We start from the raw sequence: 15,980 nt of genomic DNA on the forward strand, positions 1-15,980 counted from the left end.
TTAAAGATCTACACTTGTACAGAAGATAAGCAGCTTATGGAAACAGTCATAATACCTACATTTAGGTAAGTCATCAGAAATATTAGTCTGGAGACTTGTAAGTGTCCCTGTTTCCAGTTTTCATGAAACTCAAAGTGTCCCATTTCCCATCAGCTCAGAAACAACCAGCAGATAAGTTTCTCTGAGCTATTTCTAGCACATCTGTGCATGATCATTGATTGCTAGAATCCAGTAAAAAACTGTCTACAAATACAATTTAGCATTGTCTAACTTCAAAAGGTAGTCTGTGGTAGTTCCAATCAAGTACTGAAGAAAGGCTAGAGCAGATTTTCCTTACTCTTATTTTTCTCCTTCTTCTGTTGACTTCCATATGTACAGCAACAGCCCAATGTTGGGCAATAAAATTAGAACATCAAAGATAGCCCAACTAGAATGCAATTTATCACTGTAGTATAGCAGCATATAGAAATCCTATTCGTTAAATAAACATCTTTCTTTAAAGTGTCAACATAACCAAGAAATTTGATCTTCTAGACAATATTCCAGGCTTGATGCATTTTTATTGCTCTCCAGTAATGAAGTTTTAACTCTTGATATATTCCTCCTATTTAACTGCCATTTCAACAAAAATAAAATGATCAATTTCCAAAGTTGGTTCAGGCAGATCTATGACATTGTGCAGAAGAATGTGCCCAGTTGTTCTTTCTGAAAGCACCCACGATTATGCTTCAACAGCAACGGATGGCAAGTGGAAGAATAAAGAACATATTTAAATGCATAACAGAACCAAGGCAATAAATTCATTTTGCACTAGTTGCACATGTAAATAAGGTGCACCAAGTAACTTTTTTCTATATTTGTAGCTTGTAAAGTGCTAGTATATATGTAAAGCTCCCATGTGGTGTAAATGGCACTGCTCTATTAACTTCAGTGAGTCGCCTTTATATACACTGTAGATTTAATGATGATAACTTCTATTCAAAGTTATAACTACAGAAAGAGATTTGAATGAACAACTTGAATCACATTTATACTTGTCATTTGGGATTAACTAATCCCAGATCAACTCTGTACATAATATATAATTGCGTATCAACAATATCAGCCTGAAAATGTGTCTCACTTCTTCCAGCAGTTTCCCAAGTTAAGCATTTTTGTCCTGCTAATGAACCTTTTGTTACAGCGAATATGATTCTGCAAGGAATTTAATGCATGTAAATGTAATGACACAAGAGCGTTACATAACCAGTTTCCTACAGGAGTTTATACAGTACAGAATATAATGAAGCTAGACTATAAATGATGCATGTACCTGCAAGGGAAAAGTAGCACTTTTTAATTTAGTGGAACACTATAAATAACACCACGGCAAGAAATGTTTTCAAGTGATTCAAAATGTTTGGAGAATGATCAATCAATATTCTGATGACTCATTAAATACAAAAGGAAAAAAGACATCTAAAAGATTAGAAGGCACTCCCTACCTTCTAAGAAATTTAAAGGAAGAGTCTGTAATTAAAATCTAAAAAAAAACAAACCCAACCACATCATTCTGTAACAGAAAATGTTCTCACTAATGTTTTTGCTGTATGTTCTGGAATCAGACATACCTGCAACAGAAGTTTAAAAATTCAGGACTACATTCTGAAGCTGCTCCCATTAGAATGCTTTTACACCAGCTGGCCCAGTGGATGTGCTCCTAGCACATATCAAATTCTACAAATACAGAAAAAAAAAAAAAAAAACTCTTGCAAATTTTCTAACACACGCTTAGCCTCCACTCAAAACATTATTCTATAAAGACTGCTGAGTTTGTTATATCTGAAGGATGTTCTTCCATTGTTGTCCTCTTCCCTCCCTTCCTTTCAGCTGCATGGAAGCTTTCACCTTTAAAAGACTCAGAAAATGCATGTACCTAACATATGGCTGAAGGAACAGCTTTGGAAATACATCTATCACCCTAAAACAAACAGCTTCTTTGTTAGACTTCAGAGAACTGAAAAGAATCACCATACATCTTGCATCACTCCTGGATTTCCCTAAGACAACACTGTAATTTGAAGTAAGTTTTCTAAAACTTTTTGTGCTATAGTTATTTATGTTATCTTGAGCAAGAGCTACTCCTCTTTCCACATGTGCAATAAATGAGTGTAAAAGCAGACATTAAAGTGTCTCTATTTTGCATACAACCGCCTCTCAGTTTTCTCCCATCAACTTTTTGTTTGACAGAGGGAATTTCACCTCTACCCACTCATTCTCATTTTGTTATTCGTAAACTCAAGGCAAAGAACTTATAACTGAAGTGAAATGATAGTAAAGAAATTATTGCTGAATTTTGAAGACTTTAGGATTCATTGCAGAAAAAGAAAAAAAACACAAACAAACATGTTTCTCAGTATCCTCAAGATCTGGTATTAATAATGTTTAAGTTCAGGGTTGGTTTTGGTTTTTGGAAGGTTTTTGTTTGTTAAGTTTAGCCAGAAGTAAAGCCAATCATTTCAAAGCAGTTTTTCAATACTGTAAGCCAACTGAGGCCTGTAGAAAATATCCAGGTGCAACACAAATTAAACCATGCTGCAGCTAAATGTAAGTGTAATTTAAGCTCCACAAAACGAGAAAGCTCAGAGTGAAGCTGTGAAAAAGGTACAAACTACAATTACCTTCTTTTTCTTTTTTATCTTCTTTTTCTTTTTCTTTTTTTTTCCTTTCTAAAAAAAAAGAGTATTTAAATAAAGAAACAAATAATGTCATGGAAGTTCTGTTTGGAATATGGAAGTAGATAGCACAAACTAATTTGTCATACGAGCTGACAATGTTTGCACAGCATTTAAAAAGAAAGCACAGGACAGAAGTTGCCAAACTCTTGGGACCTGTGTATAAATTGGACTTCTTATCATGCATATTTCATTGCTATGCAACTCTTCCTTCCCAGTTCATACATCATAATACACTGCTAAAAAGTGCAGTACAGATTTTCAGTTCTGCAATAGTTTGTCTGTGCGAAGCATTTTAATGCAAGTGCCCCCTGCACAATTTAGGAGCTGATCGTAGATCCCTGCATCAGAACATTTTGGGCACTAGGACTGATCCCTGCATGTCCACAACAGATCGATGAGTTTCTTCCAGAGCAACTTTTTTTCCAGTTCCTCCCAAGGCACTCCATCAGCCCCGAGGGCAGTCAAATTCAGACTGCAGGCATTTACAGCTTTTACAGGCAATGAATACCATATCAAAAACAGTTCACACCACGTTGAGAGGTCGTATAATTCTGATTCTGATAAAATATTATATCTGGTATAAATAATTATTTTGTTCGTTTCACACCTTATCTTATTTTACTCATATACACAGTGTTAAAAGCTAATATATTATTCAGTAGCTATAAATGGCCTTTTCTGGTCTTTTCAGCAGTGTTATTGTCTTTCACATCCTGTCAGAGCATTAAGATGTCATATAACTTTGCAACAATTTACTGCATGAACCAATGTGCACTGTGCTAATATTATATGGATGACTAAGTACGCTGGCATTGCTTTATTAAAATACATGCTTTAACAGGCTGCCCAAAGTGTGGGCTAGAACGCGGGCTGCAACCACGGCAGGAACAAAAGAAAGGAAGAATATTGCATTTCAAAAAGGACTGCTTAGCACAGACTGACACCGCAGTTCGGGTTGCACATCTCCGAGCTGAGGGACAGAAGTCAGGTGCACGTGTGCATCTGGAGGGAGCTGGCTTCCACCTCCCGGAGCTGGGCAGCCCCAACAAAGCTCTCCTTAAATGCATGCACTGCATCTGCTGCAAAACAGTTATTTTAAATGCTAACAAAAGGATGATTCTCAGCTATTGTCTACTTGCAAGGGGCCTCTCCTGTATTTACAGACAGCATACAACAGTGCAAAAAAAGCCAACATTGTTGTTTTGCAAGTGAGAAATAGTACCATGCCACGGTAGAAACACAGTAAAAGCAGACTTCAAACTGGAATATGTACTGTCTAGACAAATGAGCCGTTATAAGAAAAAACAAAATCACATTTTACAGACAGTTTTGGACGTCCTTTGAACCACATAGCACAGGGAGGCAAAGCAGTGGTGCAACAGCACAGGCAGAGATGGGGCAGGATTGGCTCTCCTCGATGCTTCTCCATAAAAACAAAACAAACAAACAAAAAAAACAACAACAAACTACAGCGCCACGACAACCACCCTCCCCTTCTGAACAGGACAAGAGTATTTTCTACCCTATAGGATGTTTGCATCAGTTGGGTACCTGTGGCTTTCACAGTGAGCTGGACTATTACAAGATTGATGATAAGCTCAAACACAATACTTGACCTAAATACATTATGTAGCAGTGGATGCCTGTTAAGTAGGTCAGCACAGGCTCTTAAAAGTTATGCAAAACTTATTGCTGCCACACAGCCAACATGTCACCAGTCAAGAAGTATGAGAATCAGTTTGGTAGGGTGAAGGAAATCTCGTCTCATGAAAACCTGCAGTGCCATAGTTAACATGCCTCAAATCACAGAATACACTGCTTGCCATATGTCTTTAGGCCTCCAAACAAAATAAAAGTGAGGTGGGCAGCCAAAGAAAAGTCTGACAATCCCAAAGATGATCCTGACATTCCCATACGTACAATACTTCTCTTTAAATATAAGTGTTCAAATAAACATTTTTCACTCTTGCAGTCAAACAAATTGTGATTTATGGGAGGCCTCAGACAAGCCTGTCAAGCAAAAGCAGTCTGTATTTAGCAGCGATTAGCCAGATAGCTATATTACTACTGGCTTGGTCTCAGAAGCTCCTAAGCAGCACGATGTAGAGAGAACAAACATGGAAAGACTCAGTTGTTGTGGTACTACTGTGTGAGGCAGCACATCCACATTGACCAAAAGGAACAGGGAGCTGCTTACCTACCTGTCTCTACATGAGTCTGTGCAGACCAGAGAGCAGACACTGAACATGCAGAATGAGGAGCATCTCCCAGCAGTGAAAGGATCTATCGCGCTTCGGAAGTTTTAATGTCATGTTATTAATCTTTCTGGCATTTCCTGACTCGAAGTCAGTAAGGTCTCCTTCACACAAAGCAAGTCCTTCAGTGATCTGTATGCTCCCGCACAACTGAGCTTCCAGAAGAGGCAAAGGCCAGAGAGATGCTGCTGGCTCACATTATCAAACTCCAAACCTTTATGAGGGCTAGACTGAGTTAAGTTTATAGTTTTCATCCACTGGGTATTCTTCCCATATCAGCCCATGGTGGCAAAGCAGAGCGATCCACTAATGGATCAGAAGAGACTATCCCAAGCCTGCCCTTCAAGTGCTGTGTAATAAAAGCCCAGTGGATGCGGACTTCAGGCACTGTTTCCATCCCTAATCCATTTCAAAAGCATGACATCATTGGCATCATGCCATGCTTTCATAAGTTATCTTCAGCATGCACATGAGCATTGCCATGAAGCTTGAGATCTGTCTATATAACCTTCTCCCCACAAAAAAGCTCTTCTAGACAATTACATATCAGTAAGGGAAAACGGACATATCAGCTCTTTGCATTTTCTCTAACTATAGCAGCAAGTCTACTGGCAGATGTCAATAAAGAAACAGATAAATAAATCACTATTTAACAATAAAAGAAAAAACACTAGATGCAAAACCAACCTTCATTCTTGAGGGAGAGTACATCAAGCCTGTCTTGATAAGTCTTGTGAAGGCTTTCCACTGGCCTCTCAGTATGTGCTTTATGCATCCACGTTGTATATTTCAGTTAACATTTAACTCAGAAGCTTTTCCTTTGAGACAAGCGATTATTTTCTTTTCCTGTCTGACCTAGTGAATACTGCAGTTCTCCAATATGCTATACTTGCGCCCTGCAGGCAGCATTGTCCCACCAACTTTCCACCGAATGCTCATAACACAAGGCAAAATGACAAAATAAATGAGGAGTATTATTTTGCATATTGAAAACAAATACATGCTATTGTGTTTCTTCTTTTATTGTTTTGTTATTTCATCATTGTTCACCACAGTTCTTTCCTTCATTTGCAGAGTTTGGGTTTTAATGTAATGGCCATTCAATAAAAATGTTGCTTTTAAGGGTTTGCATATCATCCCATTTTCTCTTCAACCCTTCAGCAACCATATGGCAAGCAATCAGGTCTGCAATCACTAGGTCCATATTATGTAGAGCATGATTTCAGCATTATGCTATTACCCATCTGTTTCTGTAGAAAAAGACATGAACCCTTGTATAAGAGGTCAGTGGTTTCATTGCACACCGTATTCCAGAAATCTATCTCTGTTCACTTGAGATCACTTTCGTGATTTACTGTAGTCTTTCAGGCCAGGATTTATTTATTTCTTTTAGTACAGACAATCATCACAATTTGTCTGTCTGTTGTATAAAATTATTTGTAACTGTCATTCCGTGCACTTATGCTCTCTTAGTTAAAGATGCTCTCTTGAGATCATGCTATTTTCTTAAATGAGAGGGGGAAAAAATAAAAAAAAAAGAGAAAGGCTCACCTACTTTCATTTGTTTAAGAGATTAGTCCGAATAATGAGGTTTGCTATTCAGCATCAATTTACTTGTGAACTGGTAAGAATTGTCTCTTTTGCTTTGCTTCTTTCTTTTTGTCAACTTAAAGCATGCAAATGGGTATTTGAATTCTTCAGAAGAGGAACGTACTATAGAAGTACAGACCTAACGATGTTAGTTTTTAATTTAGTCAAGTGCTCAAATCTTGTCCACAACAAGTCAGTGAACTTCAACTGCAGGCTATCAAGTCTGAAAAGAACACTGCAGACTACTGCCAAGGAACTTAACTGCTGGCCACCCCACTGCTGAACGTATCATGACACTGTACACTTCAGCTCCCTATCTCCCTGTCGCCTTGACATAGTCTATGTCATGACAAAGAAACACAGAAATACGTCTAAAATGAAACTCAACATACCTTAAATGTTATGCTATTCAGTGCCCATACAATATGCTTAACTGGCTAGCTATGCTTCACTAGAGAAACACAATGGAAACATCTTCAGCAACATCTTTTAAGCAAACCACTGGCTTGATCTGAAAAAAAAAAAAACAAAAAAACAAAAAACAAAAAAAACCCACAAACCCAATATTTCTACATATAAGCCATTTAATGTCACGTAACTAGCCTTTTTATCCAGAATTTGAGTTTCTAATTGCATATTTGTCAGTCTCATCCCAGACTCTCAGAGCTCATTGCAAAAAAAAAAAAAAAAAAGTTAATTCACATTATTTGAAAGTACATAAGGAATAAAGCCACAAAAAAACATTTAGGAGAAATATGAAATAAGGCAAGAAAATGTTGAGGTAGCCTGATACAGAAACATGGCAACACATCACGACTTGCCTTGACATGAACTGCAAGCACTACAGGAACAGTCACACTACATCAGATACGTGACTACACAGTGACACAAAGATGAATAGGAGCAACAGGACAAGAAATTGAGCAAATCCATGCTATCTTACAGGAATTTTAATGGAGGTTTTAGACAACAAGGTTGGAAACCTTTGCTAGATCCTACCAAAATTAGGGAGTCTGGGGAAAAGGGAAGGAAGCAACCAAGTTCTGGAAAAAGCTGTAACTGCTGGTGTGTCTAAGCAGAAAACAAAAACAGAGGATTTATGGGAAGAAGTGCTCAAAGTCAAAGGGTAGGCACACCGTTACAGGGATATCAAACACCTGGAAAACCTCAAGAAGGAGAGAGTAATAATGGATGTAATCTGTGAGATGTTCCTGCAAGCTATGCACTTCTGAGAAGTCAATTACTTTGTTGAAGGAAGCTGAAACAAAGAAAAGTTAATCTGGTAAAGCCAGACACACACACACATAAAAGGGGAGAGAGAAAAATCACAGAAATTTCTAAAACATCTGCAGTTCATTAAGGATGGAAAAAGCAGCTGAAAAAATTTAATTCCTGAGCTTCTGTGGCAGAAGCAAAGCCTTAAAGACCAAATCCAAGTTGCACGGTGAAAGGAAATCTTCCATCTTCACCAGAGTTCCAGTCAATACTGCAGTACGAGTGACCCAGATCTTGACAGTGGCTTCCTCTCACTAATAAAGATTAAAAAATAGATCTGCATTACAGCTCTTGGACAGAATTCAACAAGGCTTGTTTAACTCATGGAGCAGGCTGACTGTGGGAGAAGCATGGAAGTTTGATCCACTAATAGGAGAATTAAGCTTTTGTAATGTATGCTTAAGTCTCAAATGCTAAATGTCATTTCAATAATAAAATCATTAAAGAAATGATACATGGATATATTAGGCAGATTAGGTAGACGCAGACAGATTAGATGGGATGACCATGAAGAAGAAAGTAAATATGAAATGGAGAAAAGTAAAGGGCGGAAAATTGAATCTAGGAGAATATTATAGATATATGAACTTGGCAAATAACTGGAGTGATTCCCCTGAAGAAAGACATGCTAAGCTGTCCAAAGAACAACTGGTAACTCATTGTCCCCAATTTACTTTCCCCTTTGGCTATATATGGTGCAAACACTATAAAAATTAGGAAAAACTTAAAATTTTCAGAAGATAACAATGGAAATTACTCAACCACCAATTACAGAAAATTTGCTATTCAAAAGCTGATGTAATAATGGCTGGCAAAACACACTAATACAGTTTGACTTAGATTTTATTTACATGTTTTGGGCAACCTGAACGTCATGGTGCTTATATCGAGAGTACTTCCTGCTTCAAACTTTAGTAAAACACAGCAAGAGTTAATTAAAGTGATATAATCAGGGCATGTCTGCCCTGATATAACAGACAGAACAAAGAACTATGTAGTGTTTATTATATGCTCTAGTAATTATTCACCAAAAACAACCAACCAAACAAAAACAATTAGAAAAAAGCTAATCTTCAATTTAAAGATAATTTTTGGGGTTGAAGAATCTTGCTTTGATGTTTGCTAGCTGCTGAAATCATGCAGTTGGGAGTGGACACTTTGGCAAACAAGCCATGAATGCACACGGATAAAAAGTGATTTTCAATAACATTAATGTTTAACGCAAACTGCTGAAAGCAAGAACATTCAAAGTTAAGGCTGAGAACTCCGTCCTTAGCTTAGAGAATTGAGTTATAAAAGTCCCAGGATCTTCTGCCAGAAATGATGTAAAATTGCGTTCTGAATATGCTAGCTTTTGTTTCATTTTCCATTCTCTGATTCTTTCCATTCATTTGCAGACTTGAATATTTTTGTTCTATTTTTGCGTTTTGATGAGACCGCATTTATTCCTCTAATCGGCCAAACATCATCAACACTTAGTAACAGAAGAACACGTTAAGAAATCATTTTGTACAGTCATTCATCCACCTTTGTAACAGCATGTGCAGCCATTGTCTCAAGCTCCCCTTTCAGCTACATGATAAACTAAACCACACTCCAAAGATGTTCAGACTCACAGAAAAAATCCTTCAGTCTCATTTACCTTCCAACAAGCAATTTTCTCCTTTCTGCAGAGTTTATGTGCTTACGGAGTCTCAGGTGAGACCAAACTCTAGTATATCAGCACTTCAAATGAAGCCAGTTGCCACCATCCCAGACATTCTGCACACTTTACATACTGTAAATATCCAGAGTTTGATCTGTACCCAAACCCAGACAGTTTCTTCCAAATTTGGGCATGGATCTTTCACCTCTATACATGCCTACAGTTCAGGAAGCACTGCAAGGAGGTGGTGGAAGGAGCCATCAGTGCCCAGGATTTATTATAACTTTCCAAACTAAACAAGACTTGTCGGTACAGTTCTAGAAGTAGCAGGAAGTTGTTTTTTTTTACCTCTGAAGGAGGTAAAACTATTGGTGATGGGCTCCTTGGTCCCAGTGATTTCAGAAATCAGTAGAGGCTTCTCTCTTCTTTATGTTCAAAATGATGCAGCTCCCAGCTCTCTTGTAGTTAGTTTGAAATTCACCCCTGCCACCTTTAGCAGCAAGCCCCACATCACCCATTTCTGCCATGATGTTACCTGTTAATATAGAAGTAACACCACTAATAGCACATCAATTGCATGCATGCACCTTAAGATAATGCTACTACAGATAATGCTTTTTAAAAGTGGCAACAATATCTTAAGACTCTTGATCAAAATTTGACCCCCTGAAATTATGTTCTGCTGCAAATTGACTGAATGACTACAAATCCAGTTGAACAAAGCAGTATAACTGCAGGTAGTATAGACACCAAATAAAAACTGGTGTTTGTGTCACAAACTCTCAGAAACACTCAAAGCCAGCGGTAGCCAACTCTTCCGATGTGCATTCACAAATATAGCAAAATGACAGGGGAGCTGATGTGCAAAGACATGGTTGGATGTTATTCCTTATTAAATAATCATCTGCTGGCTAATTGGAATCACTACACTTGTGTTAGCACTGAAAATAGTTTTATCAGTTGTTATAATAAGGTACCAACTCATGCAGAACTTAAAGAAAAAAAAATGCAGTTCCAGGACATGAGAAATTACTGAATTACAGAGTGGATTTTAGTGTTCTAATTGAACAATTTCCTTAGAATATGGGGGGGAATGATTCATGCAGTTCCCCACCTCCACAAGTAATTTTTGCCAATCCATCTGCCACCCCAAATGTTTAGTCCAAAGAAACCCCATTGGTGGACTTCTGCTCCCTCTGCTGGATCTGCAAAAATAGGTAACACCAGACATTCAGGAGACCAGAGCAAAAGTTGTCTGCTTTTACTGGGAGGAGGATCTGGTCCTACTTTTAACTCCAAAATGGTGCTGAGATCAATGGTAAGATTGGCAAACAAGTAACAAACAAACAGCCGTGATACATTTAAACAAACAAAGCCCTAAGAATACGGGGGGATGTCAACTAAATATAAAAATGAGAACTTATAGTTTTTCAATGCTCTCAAAGTACAATATACAAACTACAAAGAGATGTAATCAAAAGAAAGTGGCAGTGCCCACTGAAGCTTTCAGCCCTTCTTTCTCGCTGTACCAGTTGTTTCCTTCTAGCCCATGAGCATGCTGCAACACGAGAGGATGGCTCATTGCCACGTGTGATGAGAGAAAAAATATCACCCCAATGATGGGCAATAAAGTCTGGCTTCTGCATTCCAAGTCTGAAACAAATAAATACTGAATTCCATTGAAACCTGCGTTCATGTGAGCTTCCCTGCAGCCTCCAGTCTGCACGCATTCATTCCTTAGTGTTTGACTACTTAGAAATCACAAGTGTCGAACTGTTTAGTGACTGATCCGCCCATCAGTAAATTGATCCAGTGATAAAACCGTAAAGGGCTTGTGCTATTTGCATTTATAGTCTGTTAGTCACAGATCACAAAATAAATTAGTAAATTGAACTGCAAGGCTTCAGATTTGCAGCAACCAAATCTTCTAAATAATCATCTATGCTTAAATACACAAATCCCCTGAATTATAATAATTTCTTTGCCAACTAAAACTGTAACAACAACAACAAAAAAAAAGTCGATTTCCCAAATGCTTCTACATAACAATCACTCTAAAGAAATCAGACAAATGAAAGTGCACAATTTCTCATTAATATACTCCAGAGCATTAAGAATATTCAGTGACCCGAAATGCTAAATTCACCGCTTCAGGGCTGTCAAACACTGATCCACCAGCTTCATGAGAGAAAACAGAGAGGTGTTTTCTTGCCCAAAAGATCAGGAATCCTGACATGGTACAGGTGGCAGCATTGCAAACCCAACCACCACAAATGCTAGCAATTAGCATCACTACTGGCAGCATCTGAAAAGCAGCCAAATTCATGGAGAGCGAACAATTCCCCCACTGCTCAGGTCGAGCCTGCAGGTCAGGGCTACAGCACGTGTGTGGACATGGCAGAGGGGACCCATCGTGCTCCTGCGATGCCATTTATCACGCTTCTGTGGCCAGCCACTTGTGCACATGGCTCGGAAAAACACCACAAAAAATCCAGGGACTTGGCACATTATATCTCGTATCATGAATTATTTGGCTAGATATGTCCAAGGTAACCATTTAAACACAACTGTTGTCGTAATTAGGTCACTGGCGTGCCTACGTTCTCACTGACATGGCCCTGAAATGTCTCTTCTGGAGCAATGTTTGCATTTTCAAATCAAACCCTTTTTTGATAAACACGTACATAAGTTACAGACATTTCAGACACATTTGTGACGTCTTCTTCACAATCTGCAACGTGTGAGGACAAACGTTACAGTTCCCCTTGACCTATATTAGAAATATTTAAATGTTTAAAATATTATTCCTTTCGTTCATATACTAATGACTGTAAATTGTGTTCCAGTCAACATATTCCAGAAGCCTAGATAGGTTTTGCTATGACTTAACATTTTCTTGGTAAATTACGTATAATAGTTACTAAATGGTGAGGGCATTGTAAAGTTGCCACTCAGTTTTGCAGTAATAAAGGTACCATGCAGTTCTAAAAAAAAAAAAAAGACAAATACGCCATGGGAGTTTAAGAAAAAAAAATCACGGGACCTGGGTATAGAAATCCTTTGGCGGTGATGTATTTCTGTGGAAGATGAAGGAAATATTAAAGACCAGGAAGTGTGCGGTTTCTGAATGAAATGCTTTGTTTCTGCACGTGTGATTTGCTCATTGTCACTGCAGAAGGGTGCAAGCAGCACTTGATTCATCGCTGCACATGCCTTCCTGATGCTAATCTCGTCTCTCCACTCTGATATTTCCCAACAATACTGGTCATCTAAATACCGCTAATCCTTTTAGCAAGCACTAATAATTATGCATTAGCACAAATAACATTAAAGCTTTTTTCAAATAATTACATATATAATGGATGTGTCTTTAAAAAGTTGTTTACAGCTAATTAACCAATGAATAATTGTTTTCTCTTCCTGAAACAGGAGAAAGCTTATCTCGGAGTCACAGTTAAAAATGCTTTTTCTCTCTCATTTTTAAAAACAGTTTTCCCAGTGTTGTTGGTGATTAAAACTGTTAAAAAACTGTTAAACCAAAATCTCCTTATTGCAGGGGTTACTCGACCCAGTAGAATTGTTTTTTAAAGTACTGGATCATTTCAAATAATTTCCAATTTGGATCATCAGTGAATGATCAGAACATCGCAAGACCCTACTCTGAACAGTTCAGATCCTTCCCTATCACAACACAGGCTGCTTGTTGCTATATGACTAGTTTAATTGTGGGCTGTAATAAAGGTCATAATTAATATCCCAACACAGACACTAACAAACAATTTTAAATTGCCAGCATAATCAAATGATGCAAACATCTATGAGCTACAAAAGTTCATTGCCGCAACTGACAATTTCTTAATTGTATTCAGTCATTCATGGAAATTTTATTAACATCGAACTGATGTATCCTGCCCTTACTCTGTCACAACACCAGGGATCTAATTTCATTATTTTCCACAAGATTTGCTTGACTACTGCCATGATTCTAATATTGCTTTAGTCCAGATGTTTATGCTATTTAAATTAGGAAGAAAAGGCTTTTGGGTAAACACAATTAAAGAAGGTTGGTTTTTTTTGTTTTGTTTTGTTTTGGTGGTTTTTTTCCTTCAAATTTAGTTTCACAAACTTCTTTTAATTAACGAATATGGCTGCAAAGTAGATGGGCTTTCCCCCTTCATTTTTTACGCTCATTCCGCACTGTGTGCAGCACACATTCAGTCTACTGCTTCAGCTCTTTCTAAATATAACAACCTTTTAATTTTTCACTTACATTTGAGTGCTCATTAAAGTGAAAGATAGCCACGCATGACAACTGCACTTTTCGTCCTTTTACTCTTAAATCAACCCCCAATAACTTTTGAGCAAAAAAGGGATGCTTTCAGCCTTCCCCCCTCCTCCCATGGTGTGGAAGCAGCTCTCTGGCAGCAAGCGATCCCATTTCTCTAATATTTTAAGTGTTCAAAATTAATCTGTAGCATCTCCATGACAGCACCGGGATCTGTGCAGCTGGAGAACGAGAATCAGAAAGAGAATTTTGCTTCTGCTTTGATTTGACTCCAATCATTTTCTTCGCTGGACAACAGTATTTCATGGACAGCAAATTTTCTTTCGCCCAGGAAACAATGCTATGATAAAGTAGGATTTGCTAGACTTAAAGGAAGCTTTTTCATATAAAAAAGTGAAATGCCACATTAAAGAGCTAATACACACAAGTGTACACTTCTACAACACGCAGTACTGTTCCAGTGAGGCCAAAACAGAACTGAACAGCGAGTACACACTTCTGCACTGCAGCACATGCACTCGAACATTAATCCTAAGTGCAAAACTGTTGATGATTTCAGTATGCACAACACAGGCTTTCAGAAATAAACTGTCTTGGGTGAGTATTTTCAAAGGATCCTAACTAGAGTTTGAAACCAGGATTTTGTCAACATTTGGAAGAAGCCTGAATAATTTGTGCGATTTCAGCCGGCTGAAGATTCACACCATGCTGTGCCAGACAGTCATCAGATGCACCGAAAACTTACTGCTGTAATTAGTTAGCAACTGCTTTTGTAATTCACAAGCACGCTGCTATTTATAAATAATCTCCATGTTTGCGGCCCTCATAAAGTCGCACATTTATTCCACGTGTGGAAGAGGTCATTAGCACCTTTTCACTGCAAATTCCTTATTCTTTCCTTCCCCAAAAATGTGGCCTGAAGGATGACACGGCTTGATTGATCTATACTATTATTCTCGTGATGTGCCTTACATTTCTCTGAAGAGCGTGCCTCTCGTTCCATCACCCACAAAACGTTAACGTGCAGGAGCGCTCAGAAGCCAGAAGTTCGATTTGCTCGCTGTTGGCGCGGTTGTGCTTTGCTAAATCGCAGGCAGACAGCTCCAAGGGCTGCCCGAGCCCTCCGGGAGCCGCACAGCGCTGCCTCGTGTGTCACAGCCAGCCAGCTCCTCATGCTAATGCTATTCAACACGAAAGCCAGGCTCCTCGTTTTCACTATTATTCTTTCAGATGTGACTATGAATAAGATCTGGGCAGCCAGTTATACTTACACAAGCAGAAAATGGAGCAAGAATTTTTTTTTTTTTAATTTTAATTTTCAGAATTACGTGTTCACATTAATGTAACAAACCTAGGAAAAAAAAAAAAAAAAGTCATCAAAGCATTTAATGTGCATGATCAGGGTGTATTTTTGTAGAACCCTTCCAAAACCTGGCACTACACCTTTAAGCGTTCCTCAAGTTCCACCATGTGCTAATATGGAGATCTATGTTTGGCAATCTTTCTGAGTAAACCATGTCAATTTTACAAAAACTAAAAATATTGTTGAAAAAATATTATCCCAAGAACATACGTAAAATTATAAATATTCAGCACATCAAGCTTTTGATATACTTTAGTGCACATGAACTGAGTAGCTGTCAAAATTACAACAGGCAACTCAAGTAATTATGCAGATTTATGCAAAACATTAACAAGAAGAATTAAATGCACAAATGAGGTGGCTACACTTGAATTGTTAAGATTATGAATAATTACCATGAATCTTTTTGCTCTTAATATAACTTGTTTTTGATAAACAAAGCCTTAATTATCAGAATACTTTTGAGAATTTTGGTGACCTTCATTAATCTTACAAAACAAGTCTCTTGTGTTCTGCATTGTAAAAGGCACATGCTTAGAATAAGTACACAAACCATGGGAAAAGCAGATATTAATGGCTACTACAAACCAGTGAATGATACCTCAGGTTTTAAGCATACGGCATTCAGCACACGTCGGTGAAATAATATTGAGCATTGGGAAGTGCTCTGCACTGAATAACATCTGACAAAGGCTAGAGATGGCTGCTACGGGAGAAAATATTTCATTTTGCAAAATAACAGGTTGTTTTAAGAAAGGAAGTGGAATACCAGCCTCCTAACTCCTCATCTCTGAGAGGCAGTGGGAGCAACACATCCTTCATGGGAGCAGCAGAGCGCCCAGCACATCCC

The 15,980-nt window shown here is 38.1% G+C and overlaps 1 protein-coding gene across 14 annotated transcripts in view; it reads right to left on the reverse strand.

Moving 5' to 3' along the window:
- Nucleotides 1-14,928, reverse strand: part of LOC116216268 (uncharacterized) — a 359,292-nt gene extending 344,364 nt beyond the window's left edge. For 12 of the 14 annotated variants that reach the window (XR_014881787.1, XR_014881790.1, XR_014881786.1 and 9 more), the window contains exon 1: nucleotides 14,740-14,928. The gene's annotated coding sequence lies outside the window, so the exon portion shown is untranslated. Of the gene's footprint in view, nucleotides 1-1,610; nucleotides 1,717-14,739 lie in introns of all 14 variants that reach the window. The other 2 variants (XR_014881789.1, XR_014881788.1) reach the window with 1 other exon arrangement.
- Between the last annotated feature and the right edge of the window lie 1,052 nt (nucleotides 14,929-15,980).

This window comes from Meleagris gallopavo, chromosome 2 (genome assembly GCF_905368555.1).
Source record: "Meleagris gallopavo chromosome 2, MGAL_WU_HG_1.1, whole genome shotgun sequence".
Classification (NCBI taxonomy): Eukaryota; Metazoa; Chordata; class Aves; order Galliformes; family Phasianidae; genus Meleagris; species Meleagris gallopavo.